This window comes from Meriones unguiculatus, chromosome 15 (genome assembly GCF_030254825.1).
Source record: "Meriones unguiculatus strain TT.TT164.6M chromosome 15, Bangor_MerUng_6.1, whole genome shotgun sequence".
Lineage (NCBI taxonomy): Eukaryota > Metazoa > Chordata > Mammalia > Rodentia > Muridae > Meriones > Meriones unguiculatus.
The window spans coordinates 63,776,813-63,789,795 of record NC_083362.1 but is presented as its reverse complement, the minus strand read 5'-3'; positions in this window follow the sequence as shown (position 1 = coordinate 63,789,795).

The window sequence follows — 12,983 nt, the reverse complement described above, 5'->3', positions numbered from 1 at the left end:
CCCTTCTTCTCACCTCCCTTCCTCCCTCTCTTTCCCTACCTGCACCCCCTTTTCTCTCTGAGACAGAACCTTGTATAGGCCAGACTGGCTTTGAACTTGCTATTTAGAAAGGATCTTGAACTCCTTATTCTCCTGCCTCCACCTTTCAAGTGCTGACATTACAGCCATGTGCGACCATGTTCAGTCAGCACTATGCATACTAGGCAAGTGCTCCACTCAGCCTCTGCTATCACTTTATATAACTTAAATGTGTCCCCATTGAAAGGGGACCTATGCTAGGCACCTGTCACATAATTGTCATACCAAAAAACTGAAGTAGGTATATGAGCAAACCCATTTTACAGACCTCGAAAAGGAGCCTTAGAGACCAAGCAAGTTACCTAAATCTACCAGTGAGCAAATGACTGAGCCATACTTCTTTAGATTTTTGTTCCTTTTTTTAAATTTTTTTTTTCATTACATATCCTGATTGAAGCCCCCTCCCTCAACTCCCCCCAGTCCCACCCTCCATCCTTCTCCTCATCCCCTTCCCGTAATCTACTGAAAGGGGGAATTCTCCACCATTGCCATCTGCCCCTAGCTTGTTAAGTCTCATCAGGACTTCCTGGATCCTCTTCCTCCGTGGCCTGGCAAGGCTTCATCACCAGGGGCGAGTGATGAAAGGACAGGCAACCCAGTTCATGAAAGAAGCAGCCCCTGCTCTCCCCACTCAGAGATCCACATGGAGCCTGAGCTGCCAATTGGCCACATCTGAGCAGGAGGTCTAGGCCCTCAGTTGGTGCATCAATCTCTGACCCCCTCCCCCCACCCAGGCTCAGATCCTTCAGCTTTGTTGGTCTCCTTGTGGGGCTCCTGTCCCTTCCATGTCCCCCTATCCCCATACTTATCTTCTTCCATAAGATTCCCTGTGCTCTGCCCAAAGTTTGGCAGTGAGTCTCAGCATCTGCTTCAATCCCCTATTGGGTGGAGCTTTTCAGAGGACCCTCTTTAGTAGGCTCACAAGCAACCTGTTTCTTCTCTTCCACCACTTCTGGTGTCTATCCTGTTTTCCATTCTGAATGAGATTTAAGGACTCCCTAGAGTCCTCCTTAGCGTTTAGCTTCTTTAAGTCTGTAGATGGCTGTCCTGTATTATATGGTTAATATCTGCTTATAAGTGAGTGTATACCATGCCTGTCTTTCTGTTTCTGGGTTACCTCACTCAGGATAATCTTTTCTAGTTCCATCCATCTGCCTGCAAATTTCATGATTTCCTTGTTTTTAATTGCTGAGTAGTATTCTATTGTGTAAATGTACCACAATTTCTGTATCTATTCCTCTGTTGAGGGACATCTAGGTTGTTTCCAGATTCTGACTATTACAAGTAAAGCTGCTATGAACATAGTTGAGCAAATGTCCTTATTGAATGGTGGGGCATCTTTTGATCTACAATTAATAAATGGGACTCCGTGAAACTGAAAACCTTCTGTAAAGCAAAGAACACTGCCAACAGAACAAAATGACAGCTACAGTCTGGAAAAAGATCTTCACCAACCCTACATTTGATAGAGCGTTAATATCCAGAATATATAAAGAACTCAAGAAATTAGACACCAACAAACCAAATAATCTAATTAAAAATGGGGTACAAAGCCAAGTAGAGAATTTTCAACAGAGGACTATTGAATAGCAGAGAAACACTTAAAGAAATGCTCAGTATCCTCAGCCATCAGGAAAATGCAAATCAAAACAATTCTGAGATTCCATCTTACACTGATCAGAATGGCTAAGATCAAAACCTCAAGTGACTGCACATGCTGGAGAGGATGTAGAGAAAGGGGAACCCTCCTCCATTGCTGGTTGGAGTGCAAACTTGTACAACAACTTTGGAAATCAATCTAATGCTTCTCAGAAAATTGAGAATAGCACTACCTCAAGATCCAGCTATACCACTCCTGGTCATATACTTCTTTAGATTTTTATGTGCTCCGATTCAATACACTGTTCATTACCAGCATTTTAAAACATAAGCATGGCGGACCTGTATTTGATCCTTTAGCAGAGCCATAGTAAAACACAGATCACTCAGTGCTGAGCTAGAGTCTAAGCACGTTGGAAAGCCTTCACTGTACTCTCTGCTCCCAGGACCTTTGTGACTTCAGATATTCGATGTTTTAACTAAATACAGTTGTGTGAGATGAAACCCCAGTTTGTAGCTGGGGCCACTTGAGTTGATCTCTCTTCAGTTTTCCAGGATAGCCTTTCAGGAGCCTACAAATCATAAAGCATGTAAAAAATTCTATTTCTTCTCCAGAGGGAAGCAAGGGGAAATGGGATTCCCTAGTGAGTGGCTGGTGTCTGAAGGATGCTGTGTATCTCAAAGATGAATTTCTAGGTAGCTAATCGGAACCAAATGTGCATCTTATCCTCCTCTCAAGAACCCTCTTGCTCAACACCCCCCCATGCCCCTGCCCTGGGTTAAAAGACTCAAAATAAATTTGGGCAGAATTTAGAAGGAAAAAAACTTTTTCCACTAGATTTTGGGATGAAACGAAAGTTAATTGTAGCAAAGAAATATTTTCATCTGTTTTATAAGATTCAATTGGGAGATAATAGGTAATTGCAAGCTAATTCCCAGATTTAAAGAACCCCAAGATTGAATGGAAATGTGATTATGTCTGTTTGGGAAAAGGCATTTGTGAAATATTTGCGTTCATTACCCTTTCTCTGAGCAGAAGAATGCTTAAATCAAGCTCTGTCTTCCTCTGGGGAAACAGTTTCTGCAATTGAAGATCCAGGATTTTCTTTTACCTAGTTCTGTTGAAATGAGAATCTAGGGATACATTCAGTGAGACTTATAATAGGCAGTACATCTTAGGCAGTTGCCAAAGCCACCAAACACTGGGATAATTACTCTATTGCCATCTTTCATTAAGCACTGGATCATTTTAGAGATGAAACTCAACGTCCCTTTTCAGACCTTGCATTTACTTTATGGGTAAAGGATCAGCTGTTGTATTTTATAAATGTCATAATTTACTTCTCAAAACCTTGGACATCATATTTTTGAAAATATTTATATATACTTTAAATTATGTATATGCTCATGTGTCTGTGTGGAGGAATGTGCAGGTAAGTGTATTTGCCTGTGGACGACAAAGGAGAATGTTCGCTCTCTGGAGCTAGATTTATGGGTGGTTGTGAACTGTCCAGTCAGGGTCCTGGGGGCTGAGTTTGGGTTCCTCTGCAAGAGCAGTGGGATTCAACTATTGAGCTACAGCCCCAGTCATGCAGCCACATTTAATCATTGATAGTAATACTAATAATAACAGTTCAGGCCTATTTAAAACCCATGAAAACTCTTCAGAGCAGATGCTGTGTTCATGTTGCAGGCGGTGGCATGAGGTTTAGCAAGTGGAGAGAAGAAATGTGGGTCAGGAGAGAAGGCTCAGTGGATGAAGATGGGCTTGCTTGTGCAAGCATGAGGACCTGCGGTCATGAGCCAGCACTCACATGAAAGAGTGGGTGTGGCAATGCACACCTGTACTCCCAATGCAGGGGAAGCAGGGACTGACAGATTCCTGGACCTCATGGGCAGAAAAAGGTCAGCCCAATACCAGGAAAACAAACCAAATAGAGACCACGTTATAGAAAACATAATGACAAGGCCCAGATGAAGCAGGGGTGGCTGAGCATGTCCCCGGGGACACAGAACGGCTCTGTTACAAATGATTTTACTATTCATGCTAGTCTATGTCAACAGTCTGGTCTGTGCTCTTAAAAATCATGGGAATTCAGGACAGGAGGGACCCATGTCATCATCCTGTCACCATATAGCCACTCTAGGCTACTTCCTCTACTTTCACCCAAATTACTAGAGTCTAGAAAATGAAGGAGGGAGATATTTAAAGACAAAAGGATACTTGGAAGGAAATATTTTTTCAACTCAAATGTCAAGAGCTAAGAAAGCAACTGTGGTTTCTCTGTCCCCAAGAAATGAGGAGAGATCTGTCTCTTCTAGCATCCATGCCTTGGGTTAACTGGTCCCCTCTGACATGCTTAGTCTGGCTTCTCATGTTCTGGGAAGCTGGGGGACATGGCAGGGCTCCATGGCTGGGCATTGACCCTGCACAAGTGTAGCCATATATAATGGCAGCTGCTATGATATTTTCTTCATCCAGGACTCTACTGGAATTCCGTCATGCTTGCCTATCCAGCATTATTTTCTCCAAAGGCTTATTTTATTTTGTCTGCATATGTATATCTATGAGATACATGCCTGCTGCCCATAGAAACCAGAAGAAGATATTGATTCCATGGAACTGGGATTACAGATGGCTGTGAAACACCACGTAGACACTGCAAACTGAGCCCCTGGTATCTGTAAGAACAGCAAGTGCTCGTAACTGCTGAATCATCTCTCCAGCCCTATATAGCGTTTCTACCCGGGGCTCTGCTAGCATTATCTTGTAGCTGACTTAGACTATGGCCTGTGGTAGACTTTGCAGAAATGTCAGCTCGTTTTCCTCGAACCTTTTCAACCTATAAGGAGGGGAACCCAGTAGAAATGAGAGTGAACCCCAGAAGACAGAAAAGAGATCCTGGACAGGAGAAAGAAGTCTCAGTGACGTTTGGGTGCTTTCCTCAATCACTTCTCTATCTCTCACTGAACCTGCAGCTTAGCAACTGGCTAGACTGTCTGGCTTGGCAACTCAGGGATCTTTATGTCTCTCTTCCATGTTACCCCAAGTACTAGAGGTAGAGACATTTGCCACCATGCTTGGATTTTACTTGGGTGCTGGGATCTGGACTCAGGTCCTCATGTTACACAAGCACTGACCTGCTGAGCCATCTCCCCAGCCCCTTCATGATGTTCTTTGAACACCTGAATCAAGACTACTCACAGTCAACCATTAAACTTCTTTCTCTTTCTTCCTGTTTCCCTCTTTCCCTTCTCCTTATCTCCTTCTTCCTCCCCTTCCTGTCTTCATTCCTTCCATCTTTTCTCTTTTTCCTCTCAGTCTTTCCTCCAACCTTCCTTCTCTCCGTTCTTCCTCACTCTCCCTTCGTCTATCCCTCCTTCCCTCCCTCCCTCCCTTGCTCCCTTCTTTCCTTCTTGTTTTCATTATGTCATTCCTTCCTCTTTTCTCCATCCATTACTCCCTCCCTCCTTTCTTCCTTGCCTGTTTTTGGAAGCAGGTGGAGTAAGTTCACAGTCAGAACTTGACTCAGGTTTGAGATGTTAAACCAGAATGACTTGTGAGCACTTCTTCATCAGAATATGCAAACCCACATGTCTGTGCAAATGCCAGCCAAACTTGAGGAAGTTTGGTTCTCGGCCCCGAGTGCTTCAGGTTGTTTTCAGTTTCAGAGCACCAGGATTTTGCGGGATGCAGCGTCTGTGAAGTGGCTACAAGGGGCCAGACCGTGTTCAGGAAAGAAGGCAGCTGACCTAGACGAAGGAGGGTCTGAAGGGAGATGGGACCGGCAAGAGCTGCAGCAGCAGGAACACAGGCTGCCTATGGGCAATGGAGCCACTTGCTGGTAGGACATGATGTCCCCATTTATCAACCACTGGCTGTACCGCAGGCCTCAGACAAATAAGACAAGCAGAAAAATCAACTATGGAAACAGGAAGGCAACCTATACCATTAGCAGGTGACTTTGGCTTTAGTGGGTTGCCTGCTGTTGCTATGTGAGGGAAACCACAGGTTAGGGAGAGTAGCCTCAGAAACTTCTTTCAAAGGAGGACATTTCAAAGACCATCAAGGACTTTGGGTACAAGATTCAAAGCATTTTTACAAAGCTAAATATCACATTTCATGTGTGTGTTTCAAACATTCGTTCTTTCTTTTTTTCTTTTTAATCACTGCTCTGTCATTGGCATCCTGGTAAATCTTTAATAACCAACTCCTTAGGAAAAGCAGGGCCGGGGGTGGGGGGAGTTCTGGTTAGTGCTGGTTTTAGCTGTGTAAATAGACCCTGATGGCCAATTTCCAGCAGCCAATATATCAACTGACTCATGAAATTCCTTAAATTTAACAATTGGCTCTGGTATGAGCCAACTCCACCTACCCTGAAATTACAGAGCAGAGGTTCTAATTACCAGAGTTTTTGTGTGGATGAAGGGCCAGCCATGAGTCCTCTGTGCAGGACTCAGCTGTCAATCACATCGCAGGAGCTCAGAATGGAAGGGTAGCCATGCCTTTCACATCCTGTCCTCAAGGAGGACCATTCTGGGTGCCTATAGACTTTAAGGTGACTTCAGAACAGACCCTAGCTGCTGAGGTCATGGAAGGTCATTATCTGCCATCACCTCCACATGCAACCTATGGTAAGTGGCCTGTTGTTCTGTGTGAATCAGGTGCTGAGCAGCTGAACACAAAGGCATCCATTGTGAGGACAAGGGACGATGCAATCTTTGCAAAGGAGAGTAGCGTTTCCCTCGGGGCAGAAGACAATCACCAGAGGGGAACAAGGTGGAGTCTCCTCACCTGTCCAAGACCTGTAACGTGTTCAGACACAGCAGGCAGACAATGAAGCAGCCCCCGCCAAAGGATAGCAGAGAAGAAGGAAAAAGGTGGGGACACTTTCTTAGTGGCAGCTGCAGCAGGAGGAATGAGGAAGAGGAGGGAGGGACAAAGAGGAAGGCGGCAGCTAGCTGCAGTTAGTTGGCAGGAAAAGGCTTCACCTGAGAAGCAGGTGGGGTGGCTGGCGCAGCCAGCACACAGGTGGGGCTGTGTTCTGGGAAGCTGCCAATGGTACAAAGCAGGGAAGGATGGAGATAGGAAGTTTTGACCAGCAGGTATCAGTTTGTTTTAATATTAGTCATTTCGCCCAAACTGTATTTGCAAACAAAAGAGTAGCAGTTGTCATAAAAGAATACACACACACACACACACACTGAAGTCTGGATGGAATTTAACAGAACAAAGTTGTGGTGTTAAAAGGAAGAAAGGGAAGATGGCTAGTCCTCTTTTCACCTTTCCAGGTCCCTGTGTCATTTCATGCCCGAGTGCCCCAAATTAAAGGGACAAAGCCAACTTTTTTAAAGGAGAAAAAAAAAAAAAAAAAAAAAAAAAAGAAAGGCAAGTTTTAAATGTGTCTTTTGCTCTACACAGCAAGTAAAAGTCTGAGAGGCAGGAAGATCACAATGAGTTTACAGCCTGAGCTATGATGAGGCTGCGTCAAAACAAAACCAAAGATGAATTGACAACTATTACTACTACTACTACATTTCTCTCTCTCTCTCTCTCTTTCTCTCTCTCTCTCTCTCTCTCTCTCTCTCTCTCTCTCTCTTTCCATTTTTCCTTCCTTTATTCATTTTTCAAGACAGGGTCTCTCCATGTGGCCTTGGCTGGCCAGGAACTTGCTATATGGGCTAGGCTTGCCTCAAATTCACGATGGTTCTAAGGTGTGTGCCTCCACACCTGCCTACTGGACTGACTTCTGGTCACTTACTTTTAGGTCTAAGTATATGTGTATGTTGAACACAGAGCTTATCCCCGCAATCTGAGCCTTGCCGTGATCCCCTTTCTCTCCTGCTCCCCATCACTTAATTCTCCCCTTTCCTAGACAGTTTTACTTCTACTTCCATGCCGTACACATTTAGCTTGATTTTATAAAATGTAAAATATAAAATCAATGAAAGGAGAAAAGCCATATGGTGTTTTGGCTTTCTGAGGGTGGCTCAATTTGCTTAATGTGATTCTCTCTAGCAGCATCGGTTTCCCTCCGAAGAACATGATTTTGATCTTCTTTAGGGCTCAAAAAATTCCACTGTGTCTGCATGCCACATTTGCCTTACCATTCCTCTGCTTGGTTGTTTTCACAGCCTAGCTATTGTGACCAGCGCTGACATGAATGTTGACTGAGCAGTAGCTCCATGATTGTGAGTGCAGGGTCTGGTGGGTAAATTCCCAGGAGTGGTTTGGCAGAGTCACATGGCAGATCTGTTGTTAGGTTTGTGACACTGACTTCCATCATGGCTGAAGTAGTCTACATTTTTGGCATTGGTTTGTTTGCTTGATTATGTTTTTGAGACAGGGTTTCTCTGTGTACCCTCTATAGACCAGGCTGGCCTCGAACTCAGAGACCTGCCTTCTTCTGCTTGGGATTAAAGGTGTGAGGCATCCACTTCCCTGCTCTTTGGAGATTTTTGAAAGGAGAAAAAGACAGAGTGCTTTTGGGGGAAAAGATTTGTGCACACAACAGACTGATTTAAACAGCAATAACGACAGCAAAACAAATGATTCTGATGGGCATTTCAGCACAGCACCTTTGGCCTTGCAATGAGGCAGAGGGCCAGCAGTGTGCTTCCCATGTGCCATGCTTCATGTACAGATGTGCATGTGTTGACTTTCTACATGAACACGAGCTACAACATCAATTCAGCTAGTAACTGTTGAGTATTTGACCCACCCTGTCCCCCAAAAGGAGAAGATACGGATCTCCTTTAACCAGGTTCTTTCATGAATAATAAAGATGGCAGGAAACTGATATCACTCTAATCCCTAAAACTCCCATCTGAGGAAGTTTTATGGGTTTTACACCAGAAAGGAATCAAAGATTAAGATGCAAGTGCATATTAATTCAGAAAGAAATAAAAATGAGCCCATTGGGAACTCTCTGTCCTGGGCTGAAGGGTTTGCCAGGTTTCAGCTCCAGTGCGTTCTCAGCCTTCTCTGCTTGCTGGACACATCACTTTCTTTCCTCAGCCCATCTTTTGTAAACCCAGAAACTAGGCCAGATACCTAAGGCCCCTGCTAGGCATGAAATTGACAAGGCAATCTACAACTAAGGGAGGCTTAGTCCCTCTAAACACAGATAAATAATTTATTTTAAAATTTAGTTAATTCATCATAAGTACATAAATAATGCACGATTAAGTGTTCTATATAAAAATGTCTAAAATGTGAAGGCTGTCGGGCATGGAGTAACTAAACATATTCCTCCCTGATGGTTTCTCTCACAGAATACAAACTATGGCTTCTGATGTGCTGAGTATCCATGCTGGTACTTTTTCTAATTGTTTATCCATAATCTTCACTTAGAATACTTTTTACCACTGACATCATGGAGTTACATTAGATGCCTTTCTTCCTGAGGGAATAATCTTTCAGTGGTTGGTAGACCATCACAAAAACTATAATGAACCATACGTCATGTTCTTTGCTTTAACTGCCTGGAATTCAGCCGAGAACCTAAGTTACACTGAAAGAGAAAGGCAGGGCAGGGAGGGGGGAATTCAAAATATGGAGGGGTTCAGAGGAACATGACTACTTTTGGCTCCTGCTTCCAGGAGGGACCTTATGGTGAGCACAGCCTTGGGTGGTATCATACTGTAAGGTGGGATAGCTAGTGGGAACAAAAGGAAGGCATTTTAGATGAAGGAAACAAGAGGTTGGTGGATGCTGGAGGCAACTCTACAGCCTGAAAACCTCTAAAACACCCGTCTCTCAGGCTGAGTTTGCTATGTTGTCTCTCAATGAAAGAGAGAGAGAGGGGGAGGGATGGAGAGAAAGAAAACATGAATCACTTTACCATCCTTTTTTTCTCTTGCTGGCTTTCAGACTCTTGGGAAATAATTAGCTTATCTTTCAAAGGATAAACATGTGTTGAGCTACTGAACTGGTTGGACAACCAGCCTAGAGCTTGGTAAACTGAACCCTGACCTTCTGAAGGGCTGGAGAGCTGTTCAGGTGGCCAGAGATCATCCTACAGACAATGAGCTCTCAACTGAATCTTACCAGAAGGTGGTCTTCTATAACAAATATTGTGCAATGCCTATGATGTTTGCCTGAAATAAAATAGACTCTGCAATGCATTCTCCACTCATATAATATTTAAAAAAAAAATCAATGTAATGCCCTGCCCCCCAGTAGAAAAAAAAAAAGCACATAACAAAATCATGTACTTATCTTCTCTATGTGTGTGAGGGCTTCAAGATAGAGGACAGGGCAGGTGCTTGTGCAAGGACTTGCAAGAATACTGCAGATGGTTTGTTTTGATGCTCAACTTGTATATTATGGGTTTTTTTTGGAATGGAGAACACCTAGTCATCTAAATTGAAGAAGCCCCGTATATCTCTCGGAATACTCAGGCACCACCATCGCTGTATATATCTCCATCAGCGAGATGGCCTGCACTAGTTAGTTACAGGTGGGTTACTCCTTGTTTGCGATGCTCTTGCTCACAGTTGCCTGCCTAGCAGCCTATTAACTACTGATCACCTCCCCATTCACACCATCATGACAAGGTGCAACTGTCCGGCCACATTTCTGAATTATTCCCTAGGGCCAGTAGTATTACCTTCACTAAAAGCCACTGCCTTGTATCAATCAAAATTCACAATCAGAACAGTCCTTGGAGCTGTGAGATGGTATAAGACATGTTCTAATAATCCTTTAATTCTGTGTTAATTGCGCATCAATAATAAGTAGTGGATGATTTGTGGGTGCGAAAGGCACGCTATGGTAAAGATCTTTTCTCTTTATTGATCAGGAATTCTGTCACCTCTGCAAAGACATCCTGGCATCTAAATGAGGCCCACCAGTATACCCTTGTGGTGAACAAGGTTAGAATAAGAAAGGTAGTCTGTGCTCAGGAGTTTCTAAGACAACATAAAGAGAAACTAAAGAGGGAGAAGGCCAGACTCTTAGCCACTGCCTTGCTTTGGAAGATTCATGTCTAACTCTGAGCCAGGACTTAGGAGGACAGAGGGGCCAGTTACCAAGAGAGGGTGATGTCTCTGAGTCCTAAAGCACCTGGGTGACAAGCTGAGTCACCAGGACCCGGACAGGGAGAGCTCTTCCCTACACTTGTATACACCACAAAATTCATCTGAAAACCACAATAAAGGTCCATGTCCTCTGATCTCAGATGGGGAAGTGAAATGGTAACTAGTACACAGGACAGTCGCTTCTGAACCTAGAGAAACCCGTTGGTGTCACCTGTTTTGGTTTCTAAGTGACTGGGTTCGGCCTTCCCCTCAAACCTTTATGAGATGACCCTTGTTCCTTAACGAATTAAAAAGGTTTCAAACCTACTAAACTGTCCAAGGCACTTCTTAAACACTTTTTAATAGAGAACTAATTGGTATCTTCGAACGGGAGACACTTTGGCAGCAGGATTCAAGACACAGGGAGGAAGAGGAAGGAGGAAAAAAGAAGAAAGGCATGTCGTATTTTAATCGAAGGAGTCTACTCTAAGGAGTTAAAGTACATACTTAAAAAAAAAAACACAAGAATATTTGTGTGCATCAAGTACCACGCATGGAGAGAACCTAGGACCCCTGCACAGATGTAGCCCATGGCAGCTCAGTCTCCAAGTGGGTTCCCTAGTAAGGGGAACAGGGACTGCTTCTGACATGAACTGACTGGCCTGCTCTTTGATCACCTCCCCCCTGAGGGGAGAGCAGCCTTACCAGGCCACAGAGGAAGACAATGCAGAGCCACTTCTGATGAGACATAACAGACTAGGATCAGAAGGAAGAAAAAGAAACCCTCCCCTACCAATGGACTTGGGGAGGGGAGTGTGTGGAGAAGGGAGGGATTGGAAGGGGAGGAGGGAAGGAACTAGAGGGGGTATACAAAGTAAATAAAGTATAATTAAAAATAAAAAAAGAATATTTGTGTGCTAACAATGTCCATTTTTCTTGGTAATTTTTATTTATTTACTTACTGAAAATAGATTCTAAAAATATTATATTTAATTTTATTTTGCATGCATTAGTGTAAAGGTGTCAGATCTCTTGGAATTTCTGTTGCAGACAGTTGTGAGCTGTCATGTGGGTGCTGGGACTTGAACCCAGGTCCTTTGGAATTGTAGAGTGTACTCTTAATCACTGTGCCATCTTTCCAGCCCCCTGGAAATAGATTTTTATGCAACATATTCTGATTATGATTTTCCATATTGCAGTTTCTGCCAGATCCTTCCTAATTCCCCACCCAGCTGAAACTACATCCGTTCTTGCTCTCTTTTTAAATTAAAGACTGTCTAGCCAGTTTTTTTAACTTAACTACGGAAAAGCAAAGGCACAAAAAAAAAATCTCTATATATATCTGTGTGTATATGTATATAAAGTAACTTTTTACATACATACATATAATTTCAGATGTACAATAATGATATATGTAGCTTTCATTGATCAGTCCCAGTGTTTGTACTTTATATGTAAACACATGGATAAAATTATTTATATAGAGTGTATAAATATTTTCTCATGCTATTGTAGTTAATTACTGTATTCTTAAGTTGCTATTACAAATAATACTTTCAACATATTCTTTTATGGAACAATAGTTATTAAGACAATTTAAAACATTAGAGAATGTGTGTAAAAAGATCATTAAAAAAAAGAGATATTTAGCCCTAAAATTCTAGTATACCAACACTCCTGCGTCATATCTGGGTATTAATTATTCAGACTTTATTTCACACATTTATACCCAGTTCAAGCAGTAAGAGACACGTTTTTCCTAATATCTCTCAAAAGACTTTCTCTTACCATTGCTAGAAAATTCAAAAGAAGTCATAAAACCTTAGGGGACATATGCATGCATCGATCCACAGGTAAAGGGCTAAATATAACTAGACTGCAGAATTTCTCAGCCTCCATAGTTTCATCACACTTAATTCTGTTTTAAACAAACAAGCAGGGGGTGCTGCCGAAGACCAACTTTAGTAAATCCTTCTATTCAGCACTCAGAATGCTCCGATGTCTACCAAAAACCTTTGCTCCACCAGCTCGGAAGCTTCTGGATACTCTCCAGTAACTATGAGAGAGTAGGTGTGCAAATATTTAAAGAATCAATAAACACCCATCCATAAACCCTATAAAACATGGGCAGAGTTTTATATTAAATGTATTCCAAATACAACATGTGTCATTGTTGTTATATTTGATACACACAAAACATGTCGTGGTATTTTCCTGTACTGTTTAATTGAATGTGAGTGTTGTCATATTATAGCCAGGCAGCAAGTCTTTAAACATTGCTTTTC